Below are 19,475 nucleotides of genomic sequence, written 5' to 3' on the forward strand. Positions count from 1 at the left end.
TGCATTTTTTTAAATATGTGTATTTATTTATATAATGAATAACTTTAAAAATATTAATTAATTGAGTATTTTACTACATGTCAGTTTCTATCCTTAGCATTGTGGATGAATTCATTTTGGAATCCTCATAACACCCTGTGAAGCACTATTACCATCTCTCTTTATCAGGTAGCTAGGAAGCTGAGAAATAGAGATCATAAAACTGGTAGAGGGACAATATTTGGACCCAGTAGTTTGACTCTAGAACTCTTATATGCCATGCTAAGATGTTCCTTAATTCAGCAATGAAAAACATATGTTCTCAGTATTCATATGTGACTTTCAAAAAAGTTACGTCTGTATTCAAAATACTATCATATCAGTAATGACAAATCTACTGCATCCTTTTAAATGACTGTGTAGTTACCCAGAGTAGGAATGTGGTATAATTTATTGAATTACCATCTTACTGATGAACACAAATTTTCACCCCAATTTTTTCACTTTTATAAACAATACAACAACAAAAATATTTATGCCTCATTGTACAAGTGGGAGAATTGTTTCACGTCAGTTGATCTTGAAGTGAATTCATAGCCTACCTACAGCTGAGATCACCCATGTTACCTCTTTAAAAATGCAAAACATACCTTCAAGGAACACATTATCACCATATTATAAACTCTTTCAGAGCCCGGAGAAAAATAAAAATCTTCCTAATTCATTCTTAAGGCCATAGGATTGATTATATAATTAGATAAAGGTGGCACAAAGAAGAAAATTAAAGGCTAATCTCATTGATACTGAGGAGAAGTCTTACCAAATCCAATGTACCTGTGCTTCCAAAGAATCACAAATTATAGTTAAATAGGGTTTAATCCCACGAATGCAAGGATAGTTCTAGAACATCAGGAAAAAAATCTAACATAATTAAGACAAAATTAGAAGTCTCTCTCTCTTTCCCCAAGATTGTACTTTCTTTTTATAACAATGAGGCAATATATTCCATATATACAGAGCCAAGAATGACTAAGTAAGTTTTATTGTCTTTCTTCCCCTTGTCACGTGCAGTGCCAGCCTCTGCCTACACTACTCTGTCTCTTTATCTGGGTAAGGGCTTCTTAAATATTCAGACTGTACAAGGTTCCAGGGCACATCAGGGCCATGGGGAAGTGTTGCATACTTGAGGGGGCTAAGGGTGAGTGAGCAGAGAAAACTATTTCTAGGGCAGTGGGTCAGAGTGAAGGATGGTATCAGTGGGTTGAAGAAGGAGAAGATGAACCAAAACAGAAATTAATTGGCTTATTATGGTTCCCAATCACAAGTCTTGGAAAACTTGGGATACTGAGGGTAAAATTTCTCTGTTATTTTATAGAAGCATCTAAAGTAAAGAAATCTGAAATCTAAGCAGACATTTAAAACGAGTTTTGAAGGCATTTCATGTTTTGTGTTGTTGTTTTCTTTTGGTGTAGAAAATATGCTGTCTTTCTCTTGAATGTGGCATAGAGTATTTGTATCCCTTGGTTAAGGGCAAGAGTTAATAATTACAGTACGTTAAACTCATCTGCTTCCCATTAGAAGAAAAAGTGTTTACATGGTAGTATCAAGTGGATTTTGTAGGGTGTTTTCGAAGACCCCAAATCAATTTTTTAAAAAGCATTTGATAAATTTCTGTTAATACTCAACAACAATTTATTATTACAGAAATAGGGGAATTTCTCTTAAGTGGATATAAGGTGTTTACAAGAAGTCCATAGGAAATATTATAATTGTGAAAGGTTAATTTCATTCCTGTTAGTGTCAAGAATAAAACATGAATGCCTACTCTTATTTCTATTACTGGAGATACCAAACAATGCAATAGTACATGAAAAAAATAGGATAGAAAGCACAGCCACTTGAAGGAAGCAGGAAAACAATTACTGGTAAGCCTACATTTTTTTTTTCTAGAAAAAATACAAGATATTTAAGTAAAATGGCTGGAAACAACACTAGCATGCAATGAACAACAGTATTCCTGTATAATAGCAATCACCAATTAGAAAATGCAATAGACAAAAGATTCCACTTTTGATAGAAAAAGGTAAAATACCTAGATATAAACAAAAAATTCATGTCATGTGAAGAAAAACCCCCTGAAAACCTTGCTAAATAGGTGGAATGCCGTACAAATACAGGAAAACAGAATGATGAAAATATTCTCCCCCACATGGATTTATAAATTCAAGTAAGCCTACTTAAAATTGCATTTAGATTTAAAAAAAATTAGAATGTGAGAAGCTGATTCTAATATTTTTAGGAAAAGCAAATATACAACTGGCAAGGATTTTAAAAACCGATTATTTTGGGGAGGGTTGGTTTAGATAAAGCTGGTATGATACTGTCACAGGAAGAGGCAGGAGAGGAAAGTGAATGAGACAAAATAGAGTCCAGAAACAGACCCATGGATATAAGAGAATGTACTTAGGAATTAAGATGGCATTTCAAAACAGTGGGAAAATACTACATTTCAGTAAATTATGTTGGAATAGTTGTCTACCCACATGCTAAAAAAAATTCTGTTCCCAAGTCATGCCATGCCAGATGAACTGGAGTCTTATATTAAATATAAAGGAATCAAAAGGAAATACAAGAAACTATTTTTGTATGCTTCTGAAATATTCTGTGTTTCTAAAGTGTGTTTGGGAATATGCTTAAGCTAAATTTTCCATTTGCTTTATTTTGTATCTTTGAGTATTAGTTCTTGGGATATTGAATTGATTATTGATTATTTAGTATATCTCTTTCATAGTTTTCTGATTTTCTTTGTGTTTATAATTCTTTGTTTGCCTTCCCATAAATCCATATTTCAGGAAGTTGTCTCCAGTGATTATGGACCAGCAAAGTGGCAATGGGCAGAACTTTCTAGAGAGTAATCTATGCAAGATAATGGAGTTTGATCTTGTCCTAATATTAACTTAGCAAGCAAAAACTGAAGTCAGAATAAATTGAAACATCATACTGAACTCCAGTTCCAATGGCAGAGTAAAATTTTGCCTAGATCCACAGACATTCAACAGTGTGAAGCATTCCACAAATATCCAAATGTAAAAATTGCAAATATGAAGATAAAATGAGAAGGGAACATTACATATCAAAATGTAAATTAAGGGACATTAGAAACAGGAAGTCAAAGCCAGGTCAAATAAGAAGTCTGCACAGCTTATTCTCTTTCTCATATTTCTTATATTTCTGTCAGCAGAAAAAAATTACATGTCTGACAAGAAGACACACACACACATACACACACACACATGCAAATGTGTATGTGTGTGAGATTCTTTTTTAATTTGTATTTCAAATAAAATTATGACTAGTCTCTACTTTTAATTTTCATTTCAATTTTGCAAAAGATTTTAAAGTAGTGTATTTACTTTGTTCAAAATTCAAAGAGAAAAAGATTGCTCACTGAAAATTTTCCCTTCACCCATGTTTTCCAGCCAGCCAGTTTCATTTCCTGAAGATGACAGTGTTATTAGTTCCTTCCTTTGGTATCTTTCCAAAGATATTCTATGCTGCATATGCAAAAATGAAAAAAAAAACCACACATTACATTTATTTTTATTCACTCCCTTTGTATAAATATTACAAATTATACACTATGTGTGCCTTGCTTTAAAAGCTATAATTATTCCATGTAATTGTTCCGTATTAGTACAGAAAGATATGATTATTCCATATTAGTACAAAAAGTACTTTAATTTTTAAGAGATTTATTGAGATATAATTCACATACCATAAAATTCATCCATTTAAAGTGTACAATTCGTGGTTTTTTACAGAGACATGCAATTACTACAATTAATTTTGGAACATTTGATTACCCCCCGAAGAAACCCCATACCCCTTAGGCTATAACTCTCTAGTCCGCAATCTTCCCCAGCTACAGGCAACCATTAATCTACTTTCCATCTCTACAGATTTTCCTACTCTAGACATTTCATAAAAGTAATCATACAGTGAAGTTTCTCACCCTGCATAATGTTCTCAAGTTTCATCCATGTTGTAATATAGAACTAGTCTCTATTTGAGAACGAATGGATGGCTACAAAGACCCCATATGTAAAATACAAGCTTGGCTTGATATATGGATGTCTAGATGCATGTGCATTAATTTCATTAACTATTTTATGTGTTTATACAGCAGTCACTCATTCTTATGTATTAGTTCTCATTAGTTGTAAAAGAATCCTGTTCAGATGGTGTTAAGGTAATAAAGTTTTTTAAGTAGACATTAAGCCAAATTCTCATATGGATGGACATATATATATATATATAATATATATATATATAAAAAAAAAAAAATAATATATATATATATATTTTTTTTTTTTTTGAGACAGAGTCTCGCTCTGTTGCCCAGGCTGGAGTGTAGTGGCATGATTTTGGCTCACTGGAACCTCTGCCTCCCGGGTTCAAGTAATTCTCCTGCCTCAACCTCCCAAGTAGCTGGGATTACAGGCATGCACCACCATGCCTGGCTAATATTTTTCATTTTTTTGGTAGAGAGGTAGAGATGGGGTTTCACCATGTTGGCCAGACTAGTCTGGAACTCCTGACCTCAGGTGATCAACCTGCCTCCGCCTCCCAAAGTGCTTGGATTACAGCATGAGTCACCATGCCTGGCCAGATAGATATGTTTTTACACACAGAATTTTATAGTAGAGATCATCCCTGATCTCTATTGGTTATTAGCAGATGGAATCTAATGTTTACATGATATGATTTAGAGGTGAACTGAAAATGTGTCCCAAGTTCATAGTGTTTTTCAGGGCATTTTAGGTATCCTCAGGCTCCTCTTTAAAGGAGACAAGTATATATAAATTGCAGCACCCCTTTCTTCTCTTTCTTTCCTCCTGTTGTAACAAAGTGTTTTACCTTCTCCCAAAGGTAACTCACCTGATGTTCTCTGCATCTTAATGCTATTCCTTTTCAGATATCTCAGTCTATACTTGTCTCCTTCCTTTGTCTTTCTTGTCTGCAGTCTTTCCCTCTCTATGTGACATCTCCTATTAGCAAACACATTTTTTGAATGCTCCATATGATTTTAAAAACTCCCTTGAATTAAAAAAAACCCTCATCTATTTTTAAATAATGATTCTTCTCATTCTGTCTTGGTGATTTTTGGAGAACATACATTTTCTAGTTGTGAAGCTATTGATTGTACTTAAACTCATCAAAATGTTTTTTCTTTTCCCAAGGATCAGACATATATGTCTAATTGTCCACTTGAAATCTGCACTGGGATGATGTACAGTTATCTTAAACTAAAATAACTCAGAGAGAATCCTCTATTCCTGCTGTCTCCCTGCCAAGCCTGCCATTGCCAGTGGCCAACTTACTCTTCTTCCAGCTTTCCCAGTCCAGTACATGGCACCATCTTCCACTCCCAATTGCTCAGGGTTGTTCTTGACACTTTATCCAATCCTGGCTATTCTGCTTCTTGAATGTTACTCAAATATGTGTTTTTTAATCTCCTCTCTCACCACCCTAATATATGCTTCATGGCCTCTTGGGTGAACCACTGGAATGCCTCTGTTTTTTTTTTTTTATTATACTTTAAGTTTTAGGGTACATGTGCACAACGTGCAGGTTAGTTACATATGTATACATGTGCCATGTTGGTGTGCTGCACCCATTAACTCATCCTATCCCTCCCCCCTCCTGTCAGTGTGGCGATTCCTCAGGGATCTAGAACTAGAAATACCATTTGACCCAGCAATCCCATTACTGGGTATATACCCAAAGGATTATAAATCATGCTGCTATAAAGACACATGCACACATATGTTATTATGGCACTATTCACAATAGCAAAGACCTGGAACAAAGCCAAATCTCCAACAATGATAGACTGGATTGAGAAAATGTGGCACATATACACGATGGAATACTATGCAGCCATAGAATGCCTCTTAATTATTCTTCTCCTGCTGTGCTTACCCTCATCTACTCCATTCTCCCCAACTGCAGCCAGAGCACTCTTAAAAATATGAGTTGGCTGTGTAATTTTCCTCTTTAATTTCTCCTTAGTGGCTTACTTTCATTCTCAAGACAAAAATCTCGTGGTTTTTACATAGCCTTCCTGATCTGCTCTCTTGCCCACCTTTCTAGCCCTGCCTCTTACCTCTCTCCTCCAGATTCAGCAATGTGGGCATTCCTGTTGCTTTTCAGTCTTTTTAAAAAAATATAATTTCAACTTTTCATTTAGATTCAGATGGTACATGTGCAGGTTGGTTACATGTAGGTATTACATAATGCTGAGGTTTGGGATATGAATGAATCCTTTCACCCAGGTAGTGAGCATAGCACCCAATAGGTAGCTTTTCAGCCCTTGCCTTCATCCCTTCTTTCCCTCTCTGGCAGTCTCCAGTGTCTGTTGTTTTCATCTCTATGTCCATGTGTGCCCAATGCTTACCTCCACTTATAAGTGAGAACACGTAGTATTTGGTTTTCTGTTCCTGTGTTAATTTGTTTAAGATAATGGCCTCCAGCAGCACCCATGTTGCTGCAAAGAGCATGATTTTATTCTTTTTTATGGCTGTGTAGTGTTCCATGGTGTATATGTACCACAGTTTCTTTATCCAATCCACCATTGATGGGCAGGTAGGTTGATTCCTTGTCTTTGCTACTGAGAACAGTGCTGTGATAAACCTACAAGTGCATGTGTCCTTTTGGTAGAATGATCTATTTTTCTTTGGATATATACCCAGTAGTGTGATTGCTGGTTTTAATGGTAGTTCTATTTTTAGTTCTTTGAGAAATCACCAAACATTTTTTCCACAGTGGCTGAACTAATTTGGATTCCCACCGACAGTGTATAAGCATTCCCTTTTCTTCACAGCCTCGCCAGCATCTATTATTTTTTGACTTTTTAATAATAGCCATTCTGACTGGTGTGAGATGGTACCTCATTGTGATTTTGATTTGCATTTCTTGCCTTTCAGTCTTTCGGATGTATAGAGCTCTTTCCGGCTTCTGACTTTTCATCTGTCCTGCCTCCTTTTTCTGGAGCAACTCTACACCTAGTTAACTGCTGCTCACTCTTTAGTTCTCAGCTGTTTCACCCTTGATCCCTCGCTGTTACTCTCATAGTATTATGTGTTTTTCTTCTTACCAATTTGCAGAGTTTGTGCTTATGAAGTAAATTTTGCAATTGTGTATTAATGTCTTATTTCCTCCACAAAATTTTAGATTTCATGAGGCCAGGAACTGTGTTTCTTTGATTCACACAATAGTGAAGTGACAGGTATAGAGCAAGTACTCCAAGCTACATGTTGGGCATATGAAAACAATAGCTGATAATTGAATGCCTTTTATGTGCCAGGCACTGTAATAATTTTTTATGTGGCATTTCGCTTAATTTCTCCTGTTACCCCCATGAAGTAGTATTTCTCTACTTTGTCATGTATAAGTGAGTTGAACCTGGAGGGACTTGGGACACAGCTGATAAATTACTGGAACTATAGAACTACTGAGACCCTTCATATGTGTGGGCTGTTGGTGGGTGGGCATCAGTGGGATTCTGGCCATTTGGTAGTTATGAGCAAATGAGGTCAGTAGTTTCTCAGAGATGGATGGGCACTCAAAAGAAAGAAGAAACAGAAGTAGTCTTTTTTACTTTGAAATGTTGCCTGGGCTTTGCCGTGATCATTTTGGTGGGTATCAGAAGCAAATACTAAAAGGACTTCAGATCTACTTCTTTCTTCTTCCAAAACTCACCCCATCAATTTCATTACCCGGTGGCTCACACCTGTAATCCCAGCACTTTGGGAGGCCGAGGCGGGCGGATCACCTGAGGTCAGGAGTTTGAGACCAGCCTGGCCAACATGGTGAAACCCCGTCTCTACTAATAATACAAAAATTTAGCCAGGCGTGGTGGTGGGCACCTGTAATCCCAGCTACTAGGGAAGCTGAGGCAAGAGAATTGCTTGAACCCAGGTGGCGGAGATTACAGTGAGCCAAGATCGCACCATTGCACTCCAGCCTGGGTGACAAGAGTGAAACTCTTGTCTCAAAAAAAAAAAAAAAAATTTCTTCTGTACGTGAAGTAGGAGCCTTGTTTTATTTATGTTTGTTTCTTTGGCATATATTGCAGTGTCTGACAAAGCACTTGGTAGTATTTGCTAAGTGAATGAATGGATGAATGAACAAATGTATTTGTCAGTGATAATACCTTTTCTTTATATATCATTTTTCTCCTGGGGACTTCTAGTGACCTTGGATTAAAAAGAGGAATTAACTCTAAGGACAAGGATTTCAGTATGTTTACCATGCAAAGATATTTTAGAGTATTGGGACTTTTGATAGAGGCTGTAGAATCCAGATATTATTGTTAGAATACTTAGAATTGTGAATAAACATTCTAGGAGCCTTCATGATCTCTGGGACAATATTCGAATTCAAGTGGAAAATAACATATTTTGGAAACCCCAAGCAAGAACTCCTTGCTTTGAATACATGTAATTTACTGGAATTTATAAGACTTTTAAGGGACTTAATTTTTTGGGACTTTCCAAAAAATATGGAAAATATAAAAATATTGAGAACAATGACAACTTCTACAGAAGTTATTTTGTACTTTATAAAATATAAGCACTTTATTAATTTAGGAGCACAACATATAGATTGGTTTGCTCAGAAAATATAAATTTTGGTACAACATATTAAAATAGAAAGTAGAGATTATTTACTAAATATTTGTTAGTCAGATACTACATTTTAAACTCGCTCTTAAACATCAATTATAATTGATATAATATATGTATATTTAACAAACAAATAGGATACAAGCATCTTATTTTTAAGATCTTAATAATCTTTTGGGTTTCTTTTCCTGCAGAAGAAACAATTGAGAACTTAAGAAAAAAAGTCAATAACACCAAGGAAAATTAAAGAATCTCGTAGTTTTTTGGATATATTGCCCTGTCTAGTGTCAAGCAGAGACAAAAAGAGAAGATTTATTTTCAAAAAAGAGCTGATGAGGAGAAATAAACTTATTTGATACAATATTTGATATCTGGACCTTTGCCTAAACAGCACCATTCAAGAGTGAATCACTTATTTCATAGATATTCATATTTTTCTCTTCAGGGTAAAAGTACAAAATATATTTACTAAAAGTTGATCATATTATTATTCTTAAGGAAACAAATCAAAACAAAAACCCACATAGGAAAATAAGTTTGGTGCTTAGTTTGGCTTTAACACCAACTGTAACATGTAAAAATGTAATAATTGGATCACCTGAGAGTTGCCGGTTTATGCCTTTTCACATATTAAGCATTATTCACTACAGGATTGGAGAGGGATTTTATCCCCAAACCTCATGTTAGTTGGAATTCATTAACAATGTATAGAGGTAATAGAATTATGTGGATAAAGCCAAACTGTAGTTTAACATCAGACCTAAAGTTTATCAAAATGCATATTGTTCCTTTTTAGGTCTTCTGGGGATTGCAAGGTCTAGGTTTTTTGTTTGTTTGTTTGATTGTTGTTGTTGTTGTTGTTTTTGCACTGAGCCATCTGAGCAAGGTGACAACTATAGACCTTGGTTTAAATAGCAATGCCATGTCGACCACTCTGATTTCTTTGAAGTCTAATGAAGAGAACAGTAGCATAGCACTGTCTCTAGATTTAAAACAATAATAATAAAGCCTGGGATGAGAGAAGGCACAGATTCTTTTCTATTTTTATGAAAACAGCAGCACCTTCTGGTATTTTCCTTTCAGAATTTGGGATGCAGAGGACTGATCTGATACAGTTGGTAATTTTACTTAAAAACCTTCCTATTAAATAGATTCAAAATATTTCTGAAGAACAGATGGTATAGACTAGAGGAAGAAATAAACATTGTATGTTAAACATTTTATTGATCAATTAAAATATCATAATTTAAAATGTTTATTCTACTATGGGAATTATGCATGTCTGTGTGTATTGAAAAAGACACAGAAAGAATGTGGGGAGTGGGATGGGGACTTACTGTCCAAAGTTTAAATGGGACTCTTCTCATGAGGTGAGAGTGAGAAGAGCTATTTTTCTCTCCTCCCCTTCCATCCTCTCTCTCTCTCTCTCTCTCTCTCACACACACACACACACACACACACACACACACACACACAGAATCAGGCCAGCAGATGGTTTTTCTTCAAGGTGTTAGGAAACTGGCTTTTAGGCTTGAATCGCGTGTCTCTGGGCACTTTAAAACTACCTCTTCTGCCGATTTTTAAGACCAGTTTGAAAAAAAATGATAGGCAGAGTAGAATAAAGAAACCACCTGTGTGGATTTGATGAAAAAGGCAGACTATAAAGCCAACAACTCTTTGAAAAGAGTTTAGTTATAGAAAGACTGCATCCTTATCTTCTAGCACGTCTCTGTTCAGCTTTTTCTACAAGAGAATGAACTCTAGAGAACTGAATACCATCATCTCAGTAAATTAGTCTACTTGACACTAATTTTCAATAATTTTCATCGTTCATCTCTGTGAACTATTTATGTATAAGAGTTTCCATTCTATTTTAAGAATACTTTTCTTGGACATATCATTCATCTTTATAAATTATGATAGACTATTTAGATAAATTGTTAGATGCCTCCAAAGTTAAACAAGACCACAAAAGAAAGAAAATATCACCAATCATTGTGTAAAATGTGTATTTAAAGTAGTCACTTTGGAGCTAAAAATATTTTCTTTCTACAAAGGAAGATTAGATCATTTAATAGTGATTCAAATGGCTTTAAATTTACTTTTCCTTTGGTTCACATATTTAATAGAAAATATAGGGGCCAAGGCTGAATGTAAAAAAAAAAAACCATTAATTATGGAAGGTACAGGAAAATAACAAGCCCACAAATAGTCCTTGTATGTCCTGCTCTGCCTGGCATGCCATTGCTCTCCCTCAGAAGTCTGAGCTGTGTCCAAAGTCAGTATAGGCTGCTTTCATGACAATAGCAGGGTTGTAGTGGAAACTGTCTTACCACCTAAGTTATGGGGCCTGATACAGTGCATACCATACAAGCAGTGGGTCTGCCTGCCCTAAATTATGCCTGTTCATGTGACCCCATCATTATTCCCAGGATCTGTGCCCTTTGCCCTTGATCTCATTTCTACGGGATTTAGACAAGTGTCAGACCCTTGGAATGCTACACAATAGTGACCTTGATTCCCTACTTTGCTGGGAAAAAAAGTGAGTTTAAATCTAGTGTTGAACTTATATGGAATGCTTTGTAACTATGGTAGTCAAATTGTTCTTGATACAAAAGAAGCCCCAGCCCTCTTTCAGAGACATCTGTCTTTCAGTCTGGCTCAGGTTTTCTGGTCTTGAGGCTAGTTAATGCATTTCTAATAAAACACTGAGTCTTTTTTTTTGTTGTTGTTGTTGTTGCATTTGGTGCAGGGAAACATTCAGGGGTTTCTCCTTATTGTTAACTTTCCAGATATTATTTTTTAAGCTTTAGTGTTAATTGTAAAAATAGAACACTTTGAGGAAAAAAAGACCAAAAAGCCAAAACACTGCTTGGCAAAACACACTAGGATAAAGATGGTGGTGTTTAGTGCTTGATGGATGAACAAGTGGTTAAAGGGTGTAATTCGGAACCAAGAGGCACCACCCCATGGCTAGTCCTGAGCCCCTTTGGGGGGAAAAGCAGTCTTTAATTACATCTGGAACTCATTAATTCTTTTTGGAGCCTCTTTCCAGATCAGCTCACCCATCAGCCACCCATTGAGCAACAGAAATTCCAGATGGTTCCCTCCATATGCCAGTGCTCATTCTCTCAAGTAGGATAGATTGGTCACTGACAGAATAGGGTGGAATATCTGTAGCCAAGGCAGGACAGGGTGGAAAGCACTGGAGCACACTTAAATTAGAGGTGGTCCATCACTTATATTATTAAGTAAGTTGTATAAATAGCTATTTCTGAGTGATTGCTCTGAAATATCTTGAGTAATTTTATGGAAAGGATGTTAATTCTAGAGAATGTGGCACATAGATGCCAGCTTTCCTGTCCTGGAAAAGAGAGAAATCCTCTGCAAGTGTCATCGTAGCTGAGGATTGGTCAGTTTAGACCTGCAGATGATCTGCTCTAGAGGGTACATTAGGGTGAATTCTTTTGCTCATGTAACTAGCTGAAATCTTTATTACTGTGATACAAGGAGAACTCCTTTATAAAAATCTCTATATGGCATGTGCTTATTTTATTTTAGCAGAATTTTCTTATAATAGACACATTGATAGACTCCAGTTTGAAGCAGCTGGGAATAAAAACAGAGTCAACCTCCATGTAATTAAAAAGTATGTCATCATTTCAAGTATATCACATTATTTATTTGTAGATATACCTGTCTTCATCTGATGGTGGGAAACATGACTCACTCATGTTTAAATTCCTACCACCCATCAAGATTTGTCACATTATGGGGAAGGAAAGAAAGAAAGAAAGAAGAAAAAATGGAGAGATGAATCCAGGGAATTTCAAAGTGAAAAGTGTGGCACCAGAAGAAATAAGACTAATGTTTCTATTATTGTCTTCATTCTATACTTTTCCTTTGATAACTATTGGAATTTATGTGTGTGCACACACATGTGCTTATGTGTGTGTGTGTGTGGTGTTATTTTTGACCATCTATTATGGGTTAAATATTATTCTTCTAGGTCCTGAGAAAATAAGTGAGAACATCAGCTGTGTTCCTGTTCTCAAGTGGTTATAATAGTCTGTCTGTGATTCATGGGAAATTTGTTGGTACATTTGGAGTTGGTAGGGCAATTAAAAGGGAAAATTTCTTCTAAAAGGGGTATAATTTAAACTTCATGTACTTGTCATACTTTAGCTGAGAAATACATCTAAAAGCACGTATTATCATACTTTTATATGTATGTGTGAGTACTCTGTGTATGAGAGAAAGCATTAGTTCAACCAATTTTATTGTTTTGTACAATCAGGTTTAATAGCTGAATATTAGTTGAGTGTGCTATAGGTTGGAACAGATATAAACCAATTTGTATAAACCTCTTGCTTTGAGACAAGGAGAATGAAACCAATTTGGAAAACATATTTTAGGATATCATCCAGGAAAACTTCCCTAACCTAGCTATGCAAGCCAACATTCAAATTCAGGAAATGCAGAGAACCCCAGTAAGATACTCCATGAGAAGATCATTCCCTAGACACATGATCATCAAATTCTCCAAGGTCAAAATGAAGGCAAAAATGTTAAAGGCAGCCAGAGAAAGGCCAGGTGACCTACAAAGGGAAGCCCATCAGACAAACAGCAGACCTCTTAATGGAAACACTGTAAGCCAAAAGAGATTGGGGGTAAATATTCCACATTCTTAAAGAAAAGACATTCCAACACAGGATTTCTTTTTCTTTCTTTCTTATTTTTTTTTGAGGTGGAGTCTTGCTCTGTCACCCAGGCTGGAGTACAGTGGTGTGATCTCGGTTCACTGCAACCTCTGTCTCCTCGGTTCAAGCAATTCTTGTGCCTCAGCCTCCCATGTAGCTGGGATTACAGGTATGCATCACCATGCCCAGCCAATTTTTGTATTTTTAGTAGAGACAGGGTTTTGCCATGTTGGCCAGGCTGGTCTTGAGCTTCTAGCCTCAAGTGATCCACTTGCCTTGGCCTCCCAAAGTGCTGGAATTACAGGCATGAGCCACTGCACCTGGCTCCCAACCTAGAATTTCTTATCTGGACAAACTAAGCTTCATAATTGAAAGCAAAATAGGATCCTTTTCAGATAAGCAAATGCTGAGGGAATTTGGTACCACCAGATCTGCCTTACAAGAACTGAAGGAAGCCCTAAATATGAAAACAAAAAGCTGTTACCAGTCACTACAAAAACACACTGAAATACACAGACCAGTGATACTATGGAGCAACCGCATAAACAAGTCTGCAAAATAACTAGCTAGCATCATGATGACAGGATCAAATACACACAGTATCAATACTAGCATTAAATATAAATGGGCTAAATGCCCCAATTAAAAGACACAGAGTCTTTTAAAGCTGGATAAAGAACCAAGACCCATCAGTGTGCTGTCTTCAAGAGTCCTATCTCACATGCAAAGACACACATAGGTTCAAAATAGAGGAATGAAGAAAAATTTACCAAGCAAATGGAAAACAGAAAAAAAGCAGGGGTTGCAATCCTAGTTTCTGACAAAATGGACTTTAAACCAACAAAAATCAAAAAAGACAGAGAAGGGCATTACATAATGGTAAAGGGTTCAATTCAACAAGAAGAGCTAACTATCCTAAATATATATGCACCCAATACTGTAGCGCCCAGATTCATAAAGCAAGTGCTTAGAGACCTTCTAAGAGACTTAGACTCCCACATAATAATAGTGCGAGACTTTAACACCCCACTGACAATATTAGACAGATAATTTAGACAGAAAATTAACAAAAATATTCAGGACCAGAACTCAACTCTGGATAAAGTGGGCCTGATAGATATCTACAGACCTCTCCACCCAAAAACAAAGGAATATACATTCTTCTCATCACCACACAGCACTTACTTTAAAATTGATCATATAATTGGAAGTAAATCACTCTCAGCAAATGCAGAACTGAAATAATAGCAGTCTGTCATAACACAGCACAATCAAATTACAACTTAAGATTAAGAAATCTATTCAAGGCCAGGCACAGTGGCTCACAGCTGTCATCCCAGCACTGTGGGAGGCCGAGGTGGGTGGATTGCCTGAGGTCAGGAGTTCAAAACCATCCTGGGCAACATGGTGAAACCCTGTCTTTACTAAAAATACAAAAATTAGCCAGATATGGTGGAAGACACCTGTAATCCCAGCTACTCGGGAGCCTGAGGCAAGGGAATCTATTTGAATCCAGGAGGCAGAGGTTGCAGGGAGCTGATATCACACCTCTGCACTCCAGCCTGGGCGACAGAGTGATGAGACTGTCTCCAAAAAAAAAAAAAAGAAATCTATTCAAAACCACACAACACCATGGAAATGAACAACCTTCTCCTTCTCCTGAATGACTCTTGAGTAAATAATGAAATTAAGGCAGAAATCAAAGAGTTATTTGAAACTCATGAGAACAAAGATACACCATACCAGAATATCTGGGACACAGCTAAAGCAGCATTAAGACAGAAATTTATAGCACTAAATGCCCACATCTAAAAGCTAGAAAGATCTCAAGTTAACAATCTAACATTACAACTAAAAGAACTAGAGAACTTAGAGCAAACAAACCTCAAAGCTAGCAGAAGACAAGAAATAACCAAGATCTGAGCTGAACTGAAGGACATAGAGACATGAAAACCCTTCAAAAAATCAACAAATCTAGGATTTTTTTGAAAAACACTAATTAAATAGACTGCTAGCTAGATTAGTAAAGAAGAAAAGAGAGAAGATTGAAATAAACACAATCAGAAACAACAAGGGGGATATTACCACTGACCCCAGAGAAACACAAACAACCCTCAGGGAATATTATAAACACCTCTTGCACATAAAGTAAAAAATTTAGAAGAAATGGATAAATTCCTGGACACATGCACCCTCCCAAGACTGAACCAGGAAGAAATTGAATCCTTGAATAGATTAATAATGAGTTCTGAAAATGGGGTGGTAATAAATAGCATACCAACCAAAGAAAGCCCAGGACCAGGTGGATTCACAGCTGAATTCTACCAGAGTTACAAGGAAGAGCTGGTACTATTCCTACTGAAACTATTCCAAGAATTAAAAAGGAAGGACTCCTCCATATCTCATTTTATGAGGTCAGCATCATCCTGATACCAAAACCTGACAAAAAGAAAAATTCAGGCCAATATTATTGATGAACACCAATGCAAAAATTCTCAACAAAATACTGGCAAACTGAATCCAGCAGCACATCAAAAAGCTTATCCAGCATGATCAAGTAGGCTTCATCCCTGGAATGCAAGGTTGGTTTAATATATGCAAATCAGTAAATGTGATTCACTACACAAACAGAACTAAAGACCAAAACCACATGATTATCTCAATAGATGCAGAAAAGCCGTTTGATAAATTCAATATACATTCAAATTAAAAACTCTCAATAAATTAAGTATTGAAGAAATATACCTCAAAATAATAAAAGCTATATATGACAAACTCGTAGCCAATATTCTATTGAATGGGCAAAAGCCAGAAGCACTCCCCTTGAAAACTGTCACAAGACAAGGATGCCCTTTGTCACCACTCCCATTCAACATAGTATTGGAAGTTCTGGCCAGGGCAATTAGGCAAGAGATGGAAATAAATAGGAGAGGAAGTTAAACTATCTTTGTTTGCAGATGACATGATCTTATAGCCTGAAAACCCTATTGTTTCAGCCCAAAAGCTTCTTAAGCTGATAAGCAACTTCAGCAAAGTCTCAGGATACAAAATCAATGTGCAAAAATCTCTACAATTTCTATGCACTAACAATAGACAAGCCAAGAGCCAACTCGCAAATGAACTCCCATTCACAATTGCCACAAGAAGAATAAAATACCTGTGAATACAGCTAACAAGGGAAGTGAAGGACCTCCTCAAGGAGAACTACAAACCACTGCTCAAAGAAATCAGAGATGACACAAACAAATGGAAAAATATTCCATGCTCATGGATAGGAAGAATCAATATCATGAAAATGGCCATACTATCTAAAGCAATTTATAGATTCGTTGCTATTCCCCTTAAACTACCATTAAGATTCTTCACAGAATTAGTAAAAACTATTTCAAAATTCATACAAAAGCAAAGAAGAGCCCGAATAGCCAAGGCAATCCTAAGCATAAAGAGAAAAGCTAGAGGCATCATGTGACCCAACTTTATACTGCAGGGCTACAGTAACCAAACAGCATAACCAAACAGCCTGGTACTGGTACAAGAACAGACACATAGACCAATGGAACAGAAAGAGAAGGCATAAATAAGACTGCGTGACTACAACCATCTCATCTTTGACAAACCTCAAAAAACAAGCAGCGGGGAAAGAGTTTTCTGTTTAATAAATGATGCTGGGAGAATTGGCTAGCCATACACGAAAAAACTGAAACTAGGCCCCTTCCTTAAGCCATATACAAAAATCAACTCAAGATGGAATAAAGACTTAAATGTAAAGCCCACAACCATAAAAACCCTGGAAGAAAACCTAGGCAATACCATTCAGGACATAGGGACAGGTGAAAATTTCATGATGAAGATGCCAAAAGCAGTTGCAACAAAAGCAAAAATTGACAAATGGGATGTAATTAAACTAAAGAGCTTCTGCACAGCAAAATAAACTATCATCAGGGTAACCAAGCTACAGAATGAGAGAAAAATTTTGCAATCTATGCATCTGACAAACGTCTAATATCCAGCATCTATAAAGATCTTAAATTTACAAGAAAAAACCCCATTAAAAAGTGGGCAAAGAACATGAACAGATACCTCTCAAAAGAAGACATACATGCAGCCAACAGACATATGAAAAAAAGCTTAACATCACTGATCATTAGAGAAATGCAAATCAAAACCATAATGAGATATCATCTCATACCAGTCAGAATGGCTATTGTTAAAAAGTCAAAAAAGGCGCGGTGGTGGACGCCTGTAGTCCCAGCTACTCGGGAGACTGAGGCAGGAGAATGGTGTGAACCCGGGAGGCAGAGCTTGCAGTGAGCCGAGATCGCGCCACTGCACTCCAGCCTGCATGACAGAGCGAGACTCCTCTCAAAAAAAAAAAAAAAAAAAAAAAAAGTCAAAAGCAACAGATGCTGGTAAGGTTGTGGAGCAAAAGGAATGCTTTTACACTGTTGGTGGGAGTGTAAATTAGTTCAATCATTGTGGAAGACAGTGTGGCGATTCCTCAAAGACCTAGAGGCAGAAATACCATTCGACCCAGCAATCCCATTACTGGGGATATAATCAAAGGAATAGAAACCATTCTGTTTTAAAGACACATGCACACATATGTTCATTGCAGCACTATTCACAATAGCAAAGACATGGAATCAACTTAAATGTCCATCAATGATAGACTGGATACAGAAAATGTGGTACATAGATACAATGGAATACTATGCAGCCATAAAAAGGAATGAGATAATGTCCTTTGCAGGAATATGGATGGAGCTGGAGGCCATTATCCTTAGCAACCTAACACAGGAACAGAAAACGAAATTCCACATGTTCTTGCTTGTAAGTGGGAGCTAAGTGATGAGAACACATGGACACAAGGCAGGGAACGACACACACTGGGGCCTGTCAGAGAGCAGGGGGTGGGAGGAGGAAGAGGATCAGGAAGAATAGCTAATTGATGCTGGGTTTAATACCTTAGTGATGGGATGATCTGTGCAGCAGGCCACCGTGGCACAAGTTTACCTGTGTTAACAAACCTGCACATCCTGCTCATGTATCCCTGAATTTAAAATAAAATATGAGAATAAAATAAATAAGTAAATAGAGGCGAAACCCTCTTGTTTTTACAAATTTTGCTTCAAATAATTCTTAAAGTCATGAACCCGTAAAATGTATGCTAAACCTAGAACATTCTCTAGGTACTTCACTCTTTTATTTGAATATTTTGAAAAGTGCAAGAGATGAGATTAAGGTATATATTTATTTTTGTCTGTTTAGCTTGATCATTCATTTTGTACCAGTCATCAATGAGCTCTTGAATTTAAGGTATATAGGGGATTAAACACAACAGATCTGGACGACATTTATTTAGTGTTTTTATCTTCAGTATTGCAAAAACACTAGGGATTTAAAAAGAAAAAGAATGATCTCTTCACTTAAGGAAGTCAGAGTGGGAGAGGAAGTCATAATCACACTGAGGACCAGCCCAGTGACAGTTACTTCCTCACGTACAATAGTGTATGTATATAATTTGAATAATGTGTCTCAGTACTCTGATAGATGTATGTACAGGGTGTCACTGAAGTGTAAAAGACAGAAGTTGTTTCCCTAGGGAGAGTGGTGGAGCCAGTGAGGAGAGAGAATAGCTTGCTAGTAGAACTACTGCTTGCTTTGCATCCTGATGGGATAGGACCATACTTTGAGAACCACTGCTCTACATCTAACTGAGAGAAAAGGGGAGGGAAAAGCCATACAGAATTTATGGACCAGGCCTAGAGGTGTCATACTTCAATTCTTCCCACATTTTATTGGCTACAACTCAGTCACATGGCTTCATCAACCTGCAAAGGAGGTGGAAACTGTAGTCTAACTGTGAACTTAGTAAACAAGAGAAATGGTTGGTTTGTAACCCTATAGTCTCTGCCGCAGGAGGTTATGGCCATTCTTATAATGCAGGAAGCAGGGAGGGGCTAGGAAAGACAACTCATGACAAGTTAATTTGCTTGGGCATGTCCTTAAGAAGAGCAAGTGCATTGTTTCCTAGAATGAGAGATGAGATTATATTAACAAAATAATTCCTTATAAATCTTTACGTGTGTTAGTGATTATGGTACTAGAA

General features: G+C 36.7%; 1 protein-coding gene across 1 annotated transcript in view; it reads left to right on the forward strand.

Moving 5' to 3' along the window:
- The window catches only part of PKHD1 (PKHD1 ciliary IPT domain containing fibrocystin/polyductin), a 475,332-nt gene that overhangs the window by 268,907 nt on the left and 186,950 nt on the right, over positions 1 to 19,475 (forward strand). The window lies entirely within an intron of this gene.

This window comes from Nomascus leucogenys, chromosome 22a, assembly GCF_006542625.1.
Source record: "Nomascus leucogenys isolate Asia chromosome 22a, Asia_NLE_v1, whole genome shotgun sequence".
Classification (NCBI taxonomy): domain Eukaryota; kingdom Metazoa; phylum Chordata; class Mammalia; order Primates; family Hylobatidae; genus Nomascus; species Nomascus leucogenys.